General features: G+C 36.1%; 1 protein-coding gene across 2 annotated transcripts in view; it reads right to left on the bottom strand.

Moving 5' to 3' along the window:
* LOC134529215 (protein scarlet-like) overlaps window positions 1-17,175 on the bottom strand; it is a 183,992-nt gene extending 166,817 nt beyond the window's left edge. Inside the window, exon 1 of one of the 2 annotated variants that reach the window (XM_063363083.1) lies at window positions 16,951-17,175. The gene's annotated coding sequence lies outside the window, so the exon portion shown is untranslated. The remainder of the gene's footprint in view (window positions 1-16,950) is intronic. The other variant, XM_063363084.1, reaches the window with a different exon arrangement.
* Window positions 17,176-17,464: the final 289 nt, after the last annotated feature.

The raw sequence follows: 17,464 nt of genomic DNA, 5'->3' as shown, positions 1-17,464 counted from the left end.
ATGGAGCTCGGAGTCCTCGGTTCGAACCCGGCGAGAGCAAAAATAAAAAAAAATTACGTCAGGTCCTTCCTCCACGGAAACCACCGGTAGACTGACCTCCCACAACTTTTGCAAAGGTGTATATATCGTCAACTAGTATGACGTAATGTCCACCATCTTGAAAATCTGTAATTATTATCCGATTTTAATAAAATCAAAATCTAAAATTTATAAAAATTAATTAATCAAAATTTAATAAACTATTATTTAAAAAACACTGTTTCACATTTCGTTATGATAGCCATCTTGGATTCTAGAAATGTTGGAACTGTTGGAGCTTTGGAACTTTGGAGATATGGGGCTTTTGGAGATTTGGAGCTGTTGGAGCTGTTGAAGCTGTTGGAGCTGTTGGAGCTGTTGGAGCTGTTGGAGCTGTTGGAGCTGATAGAGCATTTGGAGCTTTTCGAGGCATTGTATCCTAACGTAAATTAACGAACGCAACCTACTTAGTTGAATGTTTGTGAAAAGGTAGCATCCTTTTCGTTAAATGTGCTTCCTTTTTTGATGAATTTGTTTTAAAAAATGGGCGTCCTTTTCGTTAAATGTGCTTCATTTTTGTCGAATTTTCGTCCAAATGTGCGTCCTTTTCGTTAAATGTGTGTCCTGTGTATACATTACGTATTTGGTGTGTACATTGCGTGGTCATTACGTGTACACTGCGTGTCCAGTGTGTACATTACGTGTTTGGTGCGTACTTTGCGTGGTCACTGCGTGCACATTGCGTGTGTTCGGTGTAAGCAGTGTGTGTACTGTGTGAACTATGTGTACTACTGTGTGTATAGTATGTGTACTGTGTGTCTAGTGTATGTACTGTGTGTCTAGTGTGATTACTGTGTGTACAGTGTGTTCAATGTGTCCCGTGTGTGTGTACTGTGTGTCCAGCGTGTGTTCAGTCAGTGTATTGAGTGAGCATTTTATTTGTCGAATTTTCTTCCATATTTGCTTCCGTTTTTTAATGTTGTTTTGAGTATTGTATTAAAGTAAATTATTCTTGTTTTGACTATCATATTATTCGATTGGTTGCGGGTACATAAGCGAGTCCTAGACGACAGGACTTTCAGTTTGTTACTAACTAAGACAGTGTAAGGATCGCCTAGTTTAACTCGTCTGATACATAAGTCCGATAGCCTAGTGAACTCGATGGCATCTTTACCATCTTTAACGTCAGCCTCGATGGAAGTTGTAGCATCCATGGAGACCTCGATGGTCGCGACGACGCTGGCGACGTCCTTGGTGGATGGGTTAGCACCAGCAGTGCAGAACCTGACAGCAGAGACGTCGATGACAGATGAGACCTTGTAGACAACGGAGACATCGATGGGCGTGACGACGTCGACGCAGAACTCGATGGAATGTGTGTCATCGTCAGCGTCAACCTTAGAGAAGACTTCAACAGTCGTGTTATCACCAGCAGAAGTGCTGGCTGCAGCATCGACTTCCCAGCATCGGTGTCATTACTGTGACAAGAATTTCTCGAACAACAGTAATGTTCGACATGAGACGAGAGAATGTGCTAACAATCCCCCTCGCAAAATGATTGGTTTTGAGAAATGTCATAAGCAGTTTTCCAGAAAAGATAATATGAAAACGCACATGAAGACATGCAGAGGTCGTGCTGTACGGCAGAAAGTACGGGTTTCGCTACAACATCGATGCATCGATGTTCATAACAGTATTCCAGGAATTGGTACAACTGCAGCAACGTCATTATCTGGTTCGGGTCTGAAAGGCTCGTCTTCATCGCCGCGGAATCCTTGCAGCTACTGTGATATGTCGTTCGCATTTTCCCATGATGCACGAAGACATGAGCGGAGCAAATGTGTGAAGAATCCTACTCGTACGAAGTTTCGCTACGATGAGCGCCATGTTTGGTTTACACGTATTGACAGTTTGCGACGTCATGCGAAAAAATGTAAAGGTGAAGTCCGTGTGCCTACTGTTTAACTACCAGTAGACTTTCCGACTCCTCGGTTTAGGTTGGAGACTCGTGAGCGTACAAGCACAAAAAAAGATGTTCAGCAACCGATTGCTATGATACCAGGACATGAAACTAATCCCGAGGCTGTACTCGGTTCATTTCATGGAATATTGAAAGACTACTATTATCTAAATACGTTTAGTGAGTTGAAAGACATCTGTACTTTTCTTGACGATATCAGGCTGAACATTATCAATCAGCTTACTGATGACTTAGCAACAAACGGACCGTTGAAATATAACTTGTGGTTGGATTGTGTATATGGTAAGCTGTATCAGTTCGAGGACAAAGTGAAGAAGTGTGCTTTCAAGACATCGGCTGCTGTAATTTACAGTTCTGACGATGTGAAGCAGACTTTTAAACATGGTGTACAGAAACTCTGTCAAGAAGAGGAAGACTATGTCAGTAAAGGATCTGGCTGGTGTCTGTCTTGTATAAACATATTGGAGCTGAGAATTAGTCATTTCACGCCGATGCAAAACTAAATGTTTATTAAATTTTTAACTTTTGCAAGTGTATCTGTAGTAGAATATAAATTATGTAATATAATTATGTTTGTAAAATAACTTGTGGTGTTTTTATTTCTTGAACCTGTCGCTTTTGTGGTGTTTTTAATTAAATTAGTATGCTTTTAAATGAGCTTATATTTTTGTATTGACCAAGGATCGAACCAAGGACGGCAATCCATAAATTAAATCATTGTATACATAATTACAGATTTGCAAGATGGCAGACGTAAAGACTTACTGAAAGCTGGTTTATGTGGAACTTAGCCTACTTTTAGGATTTTTAACATGATTTATTGATATTATTTTTAACATAAAATTAAAATATTTGCATCGGTCATGGATCGAACCATTAACAGGAACAAATCGAATCGATCAGTAAATTAACGAGTGATTTATTTAATGATTTTTGGAATTTCGCCGAAATTCTATGTCAATAATTACACATTTCCAAGATAGCAGTTGTGACGTCATTCTAGGTGGCGATATATACCTTGGCATTAGTGGCGGGAGGTCAATCTGCCGGTGGATTCCGTGAAGAAAGATGTATGGTAAGTCTTTTTGACCTCGCCGGGTTCGAACAAGGACGTGAGTGCATGTTTAAAAAATATTTTATTAAAATTCGATAAACTAATTTTTTTATAAATTTTAGAATTTTTTCATTAAAATCGGATAATAAATAAAGATTTTCAATATGGCATCCATTACGATAATTGCAACGATCTAGAATCCAAGATGGTGTCTATAACGAAATGTACAACGATTATGTCATACAGTCCAAGATGGTGGGCGTAACGAAATGTGCAACATTTCTAGAATCCAAGATGACTACCATAACGAAAAGGGAAACAGTGTTTTTTTAAATAATACACAGTTTATTAAATTTTGATTAATAATTTTTTTTAAATTTTATAAATTGATTTTATTAAAATCGGATAATAATTACAGATTTTCAAGATGGTGGACATTGCGTCATACTAGTTGATATATACACCTTGGCATTAGTTGTGGGAGGTCAGTCTGCTGGTGGCTTCTGTGGAGGAAGGACCTCGAGTAATTTTTTTTTATTTTTGCTCTCGCCGTGTTCGAACCGAGGACTCCTAACTCCATTGTGTAAGTGGATGGTTTAAATAATATTTAATTTAATTTTGATTATATAATTTTTTATAAATTTTAGAATTTTTTCTTTAAATCCGGATAATAAATATAGATTTTCAAAATAGCGGCCGTAAAGGAAATTTCAATGGTGACGTCATAATCCAAGATGGCGGTCATGTTATCCTTATTCCTAGAAACGGTTATCGGAGGCTGTAGACATGGATGCTTAAGCCGTTTTTAGAAATTTCGAAGTCATTGGCATTTTTAAGGACTAAAACGGGAAATTTTCCCGCAAAATCGGAAAAAAACATTTTTTGAAATTTTTTTAAGATTTTTATGACGGAATTTTTCCCAAAAACTGGACATTTTGGCGTATTTTGAAGAATTTTGGGCAAATTTTGAAGGTCAAGATCAAAGGTCAAAGTCATCCAAGATGGTCGCCGTGACTTCACAATCCCAGATGGCAGTCGGCACCACGGCACCAACGCCTGGCGCCTGTGCCCGGACATACTATTCTACACTACTTCGTCATTTTAAAGATACGTTGAGACAGAAACGCAAGCCATTTCTGTCATCGCTGGGAACGTGTTGATTGGTTTATTTCGTCAAACATCCATTATATTTTAAAGTCAATCCTGCATACGAAATATTTGATGGAAAATCAAGGAATCCAACTTTTTAAACTACCGTGGCTGCATTAGTAACGTTTTTAGTGTCGTCATAACCCTCTTACATTATTTAATCAACTTCATTGAAAGGTGTTGGAAGCTAAAATTTGACACTGTCACACGGCTTAAGGCACGATCTCACACGCCATGTTGATTTTTTTCTTTGGTTTTTGTTATTACTTTTATTGAAGGGATATTTACTGAATTTTAACTCGATATCTTCTTTGTATTTCTTGTTCTGTTAAAAATGTTTTCAGCAAATATTCACTGGTTATATCATGGGAGTAAAAAGGCGGGCAAGACGATGATTTATGCGCCAATTTTACACCCATCATATAATATATTTAATAAAAAATTTTAAAAATTCCCCGTTGTCAGGTTTTGAATTTGATACTAGCCATACTCTCTCTCCTAACTGGCACTTTACCACTTTGCTAAGGAGACACAACAAAAACGTGGAAGAAACTACGGGAATAAAAAACTGTTATTCTAATTCACTCAAGTACTTTAAGTTGATATTATTTATTGTTTTGACCATTAAAGTGTACAAAATGTATTTCGGTAAAGTTTCGCTATCATAAAATTTCATTTGACACACCGATACGCTTAGTTCGTCCCCAGATGATGACAAAAGTCAATAAATACGAGTGAATGGCGCCAAACGTAGGTCAACCATCTGGACGAAATCGCCGAGTGATCTCTACGCATGCGCAGAAGTTTGGGCAACAGAAAGGTCACAAATACGAGTTGTATGTAAATGGCGGACCCACGCCAGGGTTTAAGGGAGAGTTGTTAGGTGAGGTCAATGACCGACCGCTATTTGACTTCATGGCGGCCAGCTTGGTGTCAACAATTCCACAAAATTCCTCAAAAATGACTACAAATTCCTCATAATTCTGAAAAATGTCCCCCATTTTCGAAGGCAAAATTCCCGTTTTGAGGGAAAATTTCCCGTTTTGAGGGAAAATTTCCCGTTTTAGTACTCAAAAATTCCGTTTGCTGGAAAATTCTTAAAAGCAGGTTAAAACTCCTAAAAACAAGCCATCATAAGCCTCTAGAGGGGAGCTTTGACCTGTCACCATCTTGGATGACGTCACATCCGCTATCATGAAAAACAGTTATTATTATGCTAGAAAACCGGGAAAATATTTTAAAAATTCAAAAAATAATTAATTACAATTTTGATAACATATTAATAAAAATCACATTTATATCACGGAGTTCCTGGTTCGAACCTGTTGAGGACAAATTAAAAATGGCGATGGGTCCTTCCACAGCAGGGGCTACCAACAGACTGACCTCTCACCACTTTCTTCAATGCAGATATTACGCCAACCAGTATGACGAAACGGCGCCCTTCTTGGATCCGCCAACTTGTTTTGGTAATCTAGAGGGAGTGGCCTCCATATTGGTTTAATTTTTGCAGCTGCAGTTTAGTATTAGGTACCCAACAGTCAACTTTCGCGATATCCGCCATTTTGTCGGCCATCTTAGCCGCCATCTTGGAAATATGTAATTAATAAGCTATAAATTCGAAACAATTCCGAAATTCATTTAAAAAACAAGCATTTAATTTATAAATTGATTCGATCGATTTTAGTGCTTGGTTCGATCCCTGGACGATGCATAAAAGCTAATATCAGGTAAAAATATTTATTTATAATTCACCTTTAAAGTGACACGTTAGATAAATGAACAAGTAATAAAATTATTATGTAAATTCTACAAATACAACAGCAAATTCTAGCGTTTCTCGATTTCTAAAGTCTTTATGGAGTGCCAGTCTTTTTGCATGCCTTGGCATATGTTTTCAGGACAGTTCCGCATAACGGTCGATCAACCAGGGATGTATATTCAGTGGCCAGGCACGTAATCGGTGGCCAGGCATGTCCAGTCAGCGACCAGGTACATCCAGTTGTTTGCTAGTCATGTCTAGGCAATGGCCGGGCACATCCATCCTGTGGTCAGGCACATCCTCTTGTAAGTTAGGCACGTCTAGTTGGTAGTCAGACATTTCCTGCGGCCAGGAAACGAATTTGTTGGCCAGGCACTTCCAGTTTGTGAAATAGGACATTCAGTTGGTGGTTAGACTCTTCCAGTTTGTAGCCAGGTATGTCCAGTCGGTGGCCAATCACATCTAGTTGGTGGCCAGGAACATCTAGTTCGCGAGGCACTTCCATCGCGGTGTCATGCACATTCAGTTGCTGGACAGAAACATACTGTCGGAGGCCAAGCGCAACTAGTAGTTTGGCCAAGCATGTCCATTTGGTGGTCAAGCACATAGTCAGTAGCCAAGCGGCCTTTTTTTCTATATTCGGAGAACATTTTAAACAGGTCATGTACAATGTCAGACATGTAGGCAAAGCATCTGAACCATGAGACCTTCTTCGTCAAAACTTTTACATATTACAAACAATTATGTCCTATTTCAAGCAGAAAATACAAGAGTCTTCGAACTGTCAGACCTTAAGTATTGATATAATCTATTACAAGAAAATAGAGCAACTAACTAAGATACTTTTACGCCTATTATAGGACCAAGAATCCCTGACAAATGCTTTACACATACTACAAGATCAAAAGTTTTCGATCCAATAAATATTCATTCCTGACTAGAAGATTTGATTACATTTAACGAAAAGGACACACATTTGTAAGCACATTAAAAAAAGGATGCACATTTGGAAGCGCGCTCAAAAAAGGTAGCAGCCTCTGCTGGCGCCAGTGGCGGATACAAGGGGGGGGGGCCCACCAGGGGCAAGTGCCCCCCCCCCCCTGCCCCCGAAATCCAGTTGTCTGCTACATTAATATTTCCGACAAAAATGATTGTTTCTGAAACCAATAAAATAATTTAATATAATTAATGAATTTCTTGTAGAATCATAAAATCTGGTGGTTGGATGTTATGTGTAGTGTGAGTAGATTAAATACAAATTTAGTAATGTTAAGACATTTTTTCTCTGGCTATTCTGAAATCCTAGAGTGCCCCCTCCGAGGTGAACCTCTGGATCCGCCACTGGCTGGCGCTGTCTAAGATATACAGCTTTGTTTTTGCAGTCGAACACAAAACTTGAATGTCTTGTGGAGGATGGTTCTTAGTCGGTTGTTGAGTCCAGGTAATAATACTCGCCTGCCACTTCTGTGACACTTGCAAGTAGCAAGGAGCGCTCGTATCTCCGTCTCTCTCGCGCGTGGGACCTCTCTTTCAATTAGGTTTGGGCATTCCCGGGTAAGATAATCTCCCAAGTCCCATGACAGAAAGGGGGCGGCGGGCTGCCATGTTGCCAAACTAAAATGCTAGTAGGTAGAGACATTCTTGGATGTGAGGTCATTCATTCCTGCCTTTCTGTTGTTCGAAGACATCAGCTACCTAACTTACTCTTCGCTGCTAGACCTGCCAGACTCTTTTCAGTGTGAATCGCAACACTTGTGGAAGAGTGTTAAAACGTAAATAAGAAAATGGTGTTGCTCTCTAATATAATTTTTTTCTGAAAGGCACATTTCAAAGAATGCAAATTGGGGACAAATCGCCCAGAAATCAAATATAGTAGCAATGACGCATTAATTTACTAAATTGCTTTTGGTGAGATATTTAAAGATAATGATTTCATTTTACCTAACAGAATAAATACTATTCAAGAAATTAGTCTGTATTATGATCAAACCAAATTTAAAAATGTTTTATTAAGATACCATAGTTCTTGGAAAGGACTATAGTAGGAATACAGACGCACAGCAGAAATTTTCAAATAATATTTATTTCAGAAATAATGTTTCTGTACATAATTGAACATCTGAAATTTGTTATATGTTTTGATTAATATATATCGATAAATCATATGCACATGCTAAAAATTTTATTTTAAAATAAATTTTAAGAAAAATAGTTACAGGGAAGTAAAGTTTTTTATTTTTTTGTGATGGCATACCGTCCATTTACGCTTAACTGAACACTTTATAAAATTAACTCTTGAAAGCATCTCTGCCCAAAACTGCGTATAATGTAATATTGTATAGTAAACGTCCGATTTAGTTGGCAATGAAAGCGCAAAAGTATAGTTCAGAGCAATAACGTCTGGTAAAAGGTGTAATGTTTTAGTTGCCGGCTTCTATAATTGGTGAACTAGATAAGTAATTGGTATGTTGGCAGCATTTTCAAGTTTGTTATATTTTCACATTTCTCCGTGATGTATGAACATAAGTCACTATGTCAATTACAACGTACGTTTCGCCGTTTATCACAATGATAGAAAACAAGATAAAGAAGATAGTACCTAAGCAAGGATTTTTAAAAGTGTTTAGCTAAGCCATAACACACAATTTTAAATTTTTTACTAAGTAGCCACCACAAAATACACAGAATGACACACTAATAAAATATTTTGTGGTGACAAAATAACTCTTGTTACATTGTGTTTTTACAAGTTATGGATATTCTATGTACATTTCTACATATTTGTAGGAAAGAAACATGTTACAAAGATTTTTAGTTCTTAAAGTATTTTACATTTTACACATTTATTTTACCGATTCTGAGGGCCATAATCTATAGCCAAACACCTAAAACCAATAGCAAAACCAAAAATTATGATGACTCACTACACTCGTAGTTTATAATGCGTAGTTGCTGTAAAAACAAGCGATGCTTATTCTTTGAGGTAACTAAAAAAAGTACGTTTATTTTCGTATTTGACTACCAATGTTAATTTTATACTAAATATTGTATTTTTTTGGTGAAAGGCAGATTTAATGGCGTATAAGTCGATATAAGCGCCAACATGGAAATATAATATGCTGAAAAAGACATCTTGCATTTGTTGCAAACTGTATTTTCCATAAAATAATTTGTTTTGTGAAATTCTGAGGCATATTTGAATACCTTGTAATCTTATCAATAGCCTAGAGGATAGAATGAACTTTCACTATCACCAGAAGTAATCTCTAACAAAATTATGTGTGATATCCCAAACATATATTGTTTTAATGTGATTCACCATCAATTGCATGTTGTGTGTCATTAAAACCTCTAAGCTTCGTTGGGTGACCAAAAATGAATGTAATTGTTCTGCGTGTAAATAATCACTCCGAAAATCTTGTTGTACTATGTATTGTTATGTTATGCCTATGTGAAGAATCGCCAGTTTCGTAAAGAATAAATGAAATTCCAGAAATGAAAAATGTAAGGTTTTCGTCGTTGATTCATAGATTAAAATGGCGTGAATATTTTCCCTATATGTTTCCATGAAAGGATTTAAATCGTTTCGGGAAATAAGTTTTGGAATAACATTTACCCTAAGAAATTTTCTCGTATCGTTGTATCTAAAAAAAAAAACACTTCATATCAGACAATGCTTGCACATTAATTATTTATTTAGTAAGTCTCCAGCATTGTGTTTACAGGTTTTGAAATAAATCTTTATAAATATGAAAATTCATTTCACATTACCCCACAACAAAACCAGAAATGCACGGGGTCTCGTACACACACATTTTTAAAATCTCTATTGGGCAATTGCAGGGGTCACGTCTGGCCGGTATTAAAACCACACGAATACCAAATTAAAAATCTAAAATATTATTTACTCAGGGCATAAAACCAGCTTTTAAACTCATTATTAGGGGCAAGCATTTTAAGCAAAAATTTTTGAACTCCGATCAGACAGCTATAAGGTAAACCTGCTCCATCGCCCCAACAAAAAGATTTTAACATAACTGAAGTATCTATTTAATGAGAAAAAGTCATGCCAAGAATAATTATAAGACACTTAAAATAAATCCTTTCAGATTGTCAGAGTAACAGTTCGAGTAAATTCATTTTTTGGAGCTTCAGAAGTAATCCGACAAATTATTTTGTGGAAGAAAGCGTGTATTCATATCTTAGGTCCCCCTTATGTCCACGACAGTAGAAAGCAGAAAGATCATCAAGTACAGCACCCCAAACCTATCTGGTAATTGGTAATGTAATTGGTACTGCTTAATTCTATTTTATGATAAATCAATTGCACTCAAAATATCAATACTGGTTAGCAAAGAACACCGTGAAAATGTTGGTTAACCACAAGAACAGCACAACACGAAAACTAATATGCTACGAACTAACTTTTTGTTCTCTGAAATGTTCGTGAGCACTCAATATACATAATATCCAGCCGATAAGCCGTAAAGAATAAACCGCGCTCTTTTGAGCTTACTTCCAAGATAAAGGAAACGAGAAAATTCCTGTCAGCTTGTCCATGCAAGTATAAGTCTATGAGCAGAATTTAATTCTATAAACTTGATCTACTAATGTTTTGAAACACAATTTGGTAAAATATTTATTTTAATCGCTTTCACTTAAACTAATTTAAGAAAATCTTTTACTCTAGCCCTTTATGAAAAAGATAATATTTGGTAAATACAGGTTGGAAAACTAACATTTAACTTGAGACGTAGATAACATTATATCTTTCTTTTGTTATGCATTACATCAAACTAATATTACAACATAATTAAGATGTTTCTCTATTTGTGTTTTATGAAGGATTTATTAACAGATTAAACTATATATTAATTTTAAAAAACCTCATATATTTTCCATTTGATATGGAAAAAATATTTTTAACATTTCCTACAGTTGTGTCCACCTGTTATGTAATATCTCTACTGTATTTAGTATCTTATAAAGCTTAGAATATAAGCATTTTGTGAGTATTTAAAAATAATTTTTATAATGGTAAATATTTGTTGTTTACGACTATCTCTATACATCCGCGGAGAGTAAAATATAAATTTAAATAAACCAATGAACTAACTTTGATTAAATTCAAATTCAGCGAACCTGAAAACTGAAAATTTCAGTTACATTACTTTATTATGTTAATTGTCTCAAAGAAGTAAAGCTTATTCTATGTCCATAAGTTTTTTCTTTCTTCCTTAGGTGTAACACATAATCATGTTTTCTGATACTCATAATGAATTCCAGAAAGGGTGAATCTATATGAAGTAACCAAAATTATCAGCTTCCATAGTGTTTTATTGTTTCTAGACACATTATTTCTACCCCAAGTATAGAATGCTACATTTGAAAATACTCATAGGTTACTTATACATATTAATTAACATCACTCGAGTAGCAAATTCCTAAAATACTGGTCGAGGTTTTTGCATGTGGTAGTTGTGACAACAGAGTTATAAGCATGTGCTAGATAAACTGTTTAGCTAAGATTTTCAATGTTTTCTTTAGAAATCATCTACTAAACTACTGTATTTCTTTTCTGTGGTGAATGCTGGTTGAGCACGTGGTGATTGGTTTATTTTGAATTGAATTTTTTGAAAATTAATACATACGCTGGCCCCTTAGCAAATATTTAATAGCCAGTTAAAATATATGCATGCTTTTAGGCAAATATTTTCAGTTGCAACTATGTCTCGACTATTAAAGTTTGATAAATGTAAAGTGTTCTTGGCACACATGCTCACGAAAGCGTAAACTGCCACACGTGGGTCCGCCATCTCAGCGACCTCAACTTGTCGGCACAACAGAAACGCGCATGCGGACTGGACAGTCTGTTAAATTCCGTTGCATGGTGCACGCGCATTTTGTTGCTTACCACAATTTCACGCTCAGCACACCTAAAGACGTATAACTTCGAAATACTTCGGTGTTAAAGTGTAAGCCTACTGGACTGTCAATTCAAGCTACAAGGTCATTGAGCCCGCGAAATATCCAGGGGTCTGTTGCGATTAGATTACGAAGTCTGTCTGTTATTAAGATGATCCTAAATCACGAAAATCCAGCAGGGAGCCTTCTCCGTAAGCATTTATGTGCATAATTGTGGAACATAACTTTTTAACTTTTCTATCAAGTTTAGTTAGTCATCCTTTATCAAAACGCTCCGGTAGAAGAAGAGGCCATATTACTGCTATTAAAAAAGTACAGTTACGTTCAACCAAAATTTTTGTCTATATAAACTTTGATTTCAATGGGTAGAGACATGGATTATTCGCTTTATTTTCTAGCAACACGTTAGACTCCACAAAACTTTACGCACAATTAAATCCGAGCCATTTGTACTTTGTTTCCACGTTTTGACTTCCGGTCGGGTTGGAAGCAATTTAGTCAAGAAATATTTGTTAAGATTGTTATTGTCTTCAAGGCCTTCTAGTCCAGGAGCCAGGTACATTTTCGGTCAATTATTTCTTCTCGAGAGAAACTTCGTAAAATGCATCAGGGACTTATACTATGAACACTCGCGACCGTCAGCTGCGAGTGAAAAAAAAAAAGTTGAAAAAAAAAAGTTTTTTCAGTCATTTCCTCTTATTTGAAAATTTGTCATATTATATTTTATCTAGTATTTTGAAAGAAAAACCAAAGTCAGCTGACCACAACACGGTGGATTATACGTCAGCTGGCTGCTTGAACATGAAAAAAAAATTATATTTTCAATGATTTCCTCTCATCTAATAATTTACCTGGTGATCGTTTATATGCTACTATAAATGAAAATTAATGTCAGCTTGCTGTATCTCAGTGGAAAGTTTGTCAGCTGGTACCTTGAAAGGTGTAACGCAACAGCATCTATCACCTACTGAATCTTATCAGCTGACGACTTTTCCCTTGACTTACAGCTAGCTGATTTTTTTCATTATTTACTAGAGTATTTTAACAATCCTCTTATAAATTTTTATCCGGGAGGAAATAACGTTTCTTAAGTTATTCGGCATTATACTTGATTTGAGAGTCTTGATAACAAATATGAAGTTTAATAATGGAGGAAATGTTGGTATGAGTAAATTAATTAATGAATTATTTATTGTAGCATTTTTTAAATTGATAAACGTTTATTTCAATTAACTGATGAAATATAACCATTAAAATTGATCATTTTCACTCTCGCTTTGGCTTGAGTCGCTTTCATCTCTCTCTGATTCACTGTCAGAGTCGCTGTCCGAGTTATATGCGATCATGTCTTCATCATCATCATCTGTGAAAAGATGAAAAAAAATTATTAGTCCGCGTGTATAGTAAAACATGATCATATGAAAAAATAAAAATATAAAAAAAGAATTGATACCTTTTTCAGGCTGAATGGTTATCTCCTCAATCGACGTTGGTAACTGAGTCCCAGAAAACCAATCAAATTCGAATCGGTTGTCTATTTCTTCCCAACCATAGTCTGTAGGTTCTTCAGTTGTTGTAAATTTAAGGTTAGCGTGAGACCAAATTTGCGCAATGTAACACGCCCTTAAATATTGCTTGTTCAGTTCTGATTCGCATGGTGGTAGAGAAGAACCGTCAATACCTTTTTTAGGCAACTTAAATTCATCATTACTGTCCAAACATTTGTACGTTTTCTGGAACAATGCAACCCTAGCGTCGTTAATTTTTTTTTTTTAACCGATTAAGGCCATACATCTGACAAGTAAACTCTTGAATTTTGCGAAATAAATCTTCCCTGTTCATCGATGGCTATGACATTTGTACAAAACACTCCGTAAAAGCTTCAGATTTTGACATAATGGAAAATGGACGCGTCTTTCATGTTCAAGCAGCCAGCTGACGTATAATCCACCGTGTTGTGGTCAGCTGACTTTTTTTTCTTTCAAAATACTAGATAAAATATAATATGACAAATTTTCAAATGAGAGGAAATGACTGAAAAAACTTTTTTTTTCACCATGCGTGGGAGGCTGCCACTGCCCGCCCCACCCACGGAGTCGCAGCTGACGTTCGCGAGTGTTCATAGTATAAGTCCCTGATGCATTTTATGAAGTTTCGATTAGGAGGGACTTGGTCATGAAAATCTGTCACTGGCTCCTAGACTATTCGGACCGTATCAAATAATACGTGATCCGACGAGAAAAGTTCGTTCAGCATGCAAGTGTACCTATACATTCTAGCTTGGACCTAACAATAATTAAAATTTAGAAGGTCGATGGAAAAAGTTCCGGCTAACTATTTGCTATCTCGATTAATCCCAATAAAACTGCCGATAAAGAGACTGGATAGTAAAAAAAGAGATGTCCCTGATTTAAATTACGCTAATTGAATTTATTGAATAAAATGTACTTGGTAAGAAAAGGGGTGTGACGCGTCATTGCAGTGCATGTACTCATAGTAGATAACCAAGACTGAGTATGTGATATTTATATGTTTGCTGTAATGGGAGTAATTCATTAGGTGAAAAATTATGCACACGTGCTTCACAAAGCGTAAGTCTATAATTTTTTCACCTAATTATTTATCTGTAGGGCAAAAAATGTTTAAAGATCACAAATAACATTTCGTCAGAGTTCACCACAATATATTTGAAAATATGACTAATTAATATGTTTCCAGGAAATATATATTATTTTCAAATATAATTATAGACACTTAAGTGTTAGTCTGGAAACTGGACGAGTGTCATTTCAGTCCCTGCTTTGAGTAATAAGCAAGGTTTTTTTTCCAAAACTAGCAAATAAATTTCACAATTTTTGACAAAATACTACTTTCATAACTATATGTTACATTTATAAGTGTTTAAATGTCTGAATACGGCCAAAGGCCCGTTCTACAATGACACGAAAACAGAAACAGTTCACGTAAACTGAAGCGGATCTTCCAGAACATTTCACTATCGCGTCTGCTACTTTCCACAATGCATGTAAACGTAACAAATAGCAACCAATTTCAAGGTTACGAAATATTAATTTTACTAAAAAATATTTATTCTGCTTTGAGATCATAGGGCAGGCATATAATATAAAAATAAACCACAAAGTCAAAATAGAACACTAAATATTCGTGTGTACTTGCAACAATGTTTAACGTATTTAGAACATAAACAAACATGGCCACCACCGCAGCCAAATACTCGGCTTCTATTGGTCTCACGGAGCAACATAAACGTAAATGCTCAGCATCGCCGAACAAATCCGTACGGGTCCGTCTCCGTCTGCGTGCTATTGTAGAAACTCGGTTCCGTGATATCCGTCTACTGTTTACCTGTCATTGTAGAACGAGCCTAACCAGTGGCGGATACAGGAATGTGTTTAGGGAGGGATTTTGAATAGATAATTAAAATATTATTTTTTTCAATCTTTCGTCGGCAACAAAGAGTTTCAACAGTTACAATATCATTCTCAACATGTATTACCGCCTTGGTAGTTTGATTCCTGCTGATGTAATATCTCGCCCTGCATCACCTAAAATATCATATTGTTTTCGCCGAGAACTAGAAAAAAATTTTCATAACTGCAGGGGGGATACCCAATTATCCCCCCTTTTTTGCGTCCGCCACTGGGCCTAACTTAAATTTGATTCATAATTTACAATTAAAAAATAAATCTATAAATCACAAAGGCTACTGCTGAAAATATAGATTTTCAAAACAAGGAATTTAATTATGTTGTTTTTTATCATGTTTATAGAAACATTAACGTGGACAGCATACGTTTTATACGAGTACTAACATTTGATATCAAAATCTAAGAAATTAATTTTAAGCTAAGAATTGTATAGGCAGTACCTTTAAATTTAAAAAAAAAAATAATCACCAATCTTGGTGCACATTCCATAAAATTATAGTTCAAACAAAAAACAATTACATTGTTATCAATCATTTCAATACTTAAAACTGTTTTGCTATATTGTACTTTTTAAAGTTATAATGACTGGTTAATATATCCGAAAAATTTGAGATTTTGCTGTCATCAGGAAATGTTAGTCATAGCTGAGCTAATTTTTTAAATCCATATTTACAGTTGGGCAGCATGTCTATCGTAGCCTACGACTCAATATACTGTTGTTTTTTTTGTCCGCAAATGTTGAAAAGCAAATTTTATCGGGTGTTACTAATTCTTAAATAAGGCATAGCTCAGATGAACAATTATCTACGTACGGTATTGCATTAATTTTTTTACATACCCGACGTAATCATTGCAAGTGACCAAACTGATGATACATTCCAAGTCTCATAAGAACACGAAAAATTAAAAAGGATATTTCGAATAAAATCTGGGAAAAAACAAACCCATTCATAAAATAGCTAATTATCACGTCTTTAATACTTTCAACAAAGCACAAATTGAAATGATCTCAAAATACAATTTTGAAGTACTTAAATAACTCCACTTTGGTGCTAAATCAGCCCAGACAACTTCATCACGTGAGATTTTTTTTCACCAGTTTCGAAATCATTTAGAAACAGAAGAGTGAGTTCACGTGATTTTCGTAGTCTCTCTGTGCCATGTGATTCCCGTTTCGGTGCATAGCCTACCTCTTACGTAAACGACCACACACGAACTTCACATTAGAAGAGAGCGTACACGTGATTTTTATAGTATCTCTGTTCCATGTGATTACCATTTCGGTGCATAGCCCACCTCTTACGTAAACGACCACAAGAACTTCAAATTAATCAGCTTGTCTTCACCCAACAAAGTTCCGTCAAAAACGAATGTTTTGATTATAACAAAACCTTAGAAAAAGGGGGGGGGGGGGGGTGTTTGAAGAAAATATTATGATTTCAAAGACAATTGTCACACAAATATCTGTACCCTAAAAATAGTCATTAGAATAAAATCAATGATATGAGAAATTTTGTTAAAAATAAAAATAAATACAACCTATAATCGTTACATAAGGCATCTAAAGAGTTATATAACTGAAAAGCATTGCTGGAAGAAACAGTTAGCCTACCTGCAAGGGTTATTCCAGGTGATTGTTCTTCTCCGCGCCGGTGGACGATGTAAATATTTGGTGAGAGTAGTTACAGTGTCAGACGGTCTGCGGGCTCCGCTCAGTATCCCCACATGGCCGAACCTGTCAACTGACTGCGAGGATGTTGCGAGCGCTTGGCCGCGAACCGCGACCGCAGCGCCCGCCTGCGTGAAACGCGTGAAACACGTGAAACACGTGAAACAGAGCGACCGGCTCCAGGTTCCAGGTGTACCTGCGGAGGCCGCTGCGGAAAAAGCGCGCGAAGCGCTTTTACGTAACTGGTATTTAATATACTTCGCAACAACCTGAAATACACCTAGGGTGAATATCGAGCTGGAGTGCAAGCGATTCGAACAGTTTTATTTATACTAATATTATAATTATTCGAGGCAAAAAGTCATTGGATGAAATGATGAAAAAAAACTATTTGAAATTGCTATTTACGTATTGAGAACTCAACTACAAGTTTTATATATGTACTGCGCAATTCAAC

The sequence above is a fragment of the Bacillus rossius genome, chromosome 2 (genome assembly GCF_032445375.1).
Source record: "Bacillus rossius redtenbacheri isolate Brsri chromosome 2, Brsri_v3, whole genome shotgun sequence".
Taxonomy (NCBI): domain Eukaryota; kingdom Metazoa; phylum Arthropoda; class Insecta; order Phasmatodea; family Bacillidae; genus Bacillus; species Bacillus rossius.
This window is presented reverse-complemented; position numbering and strand designations above follow the sequence as displayed.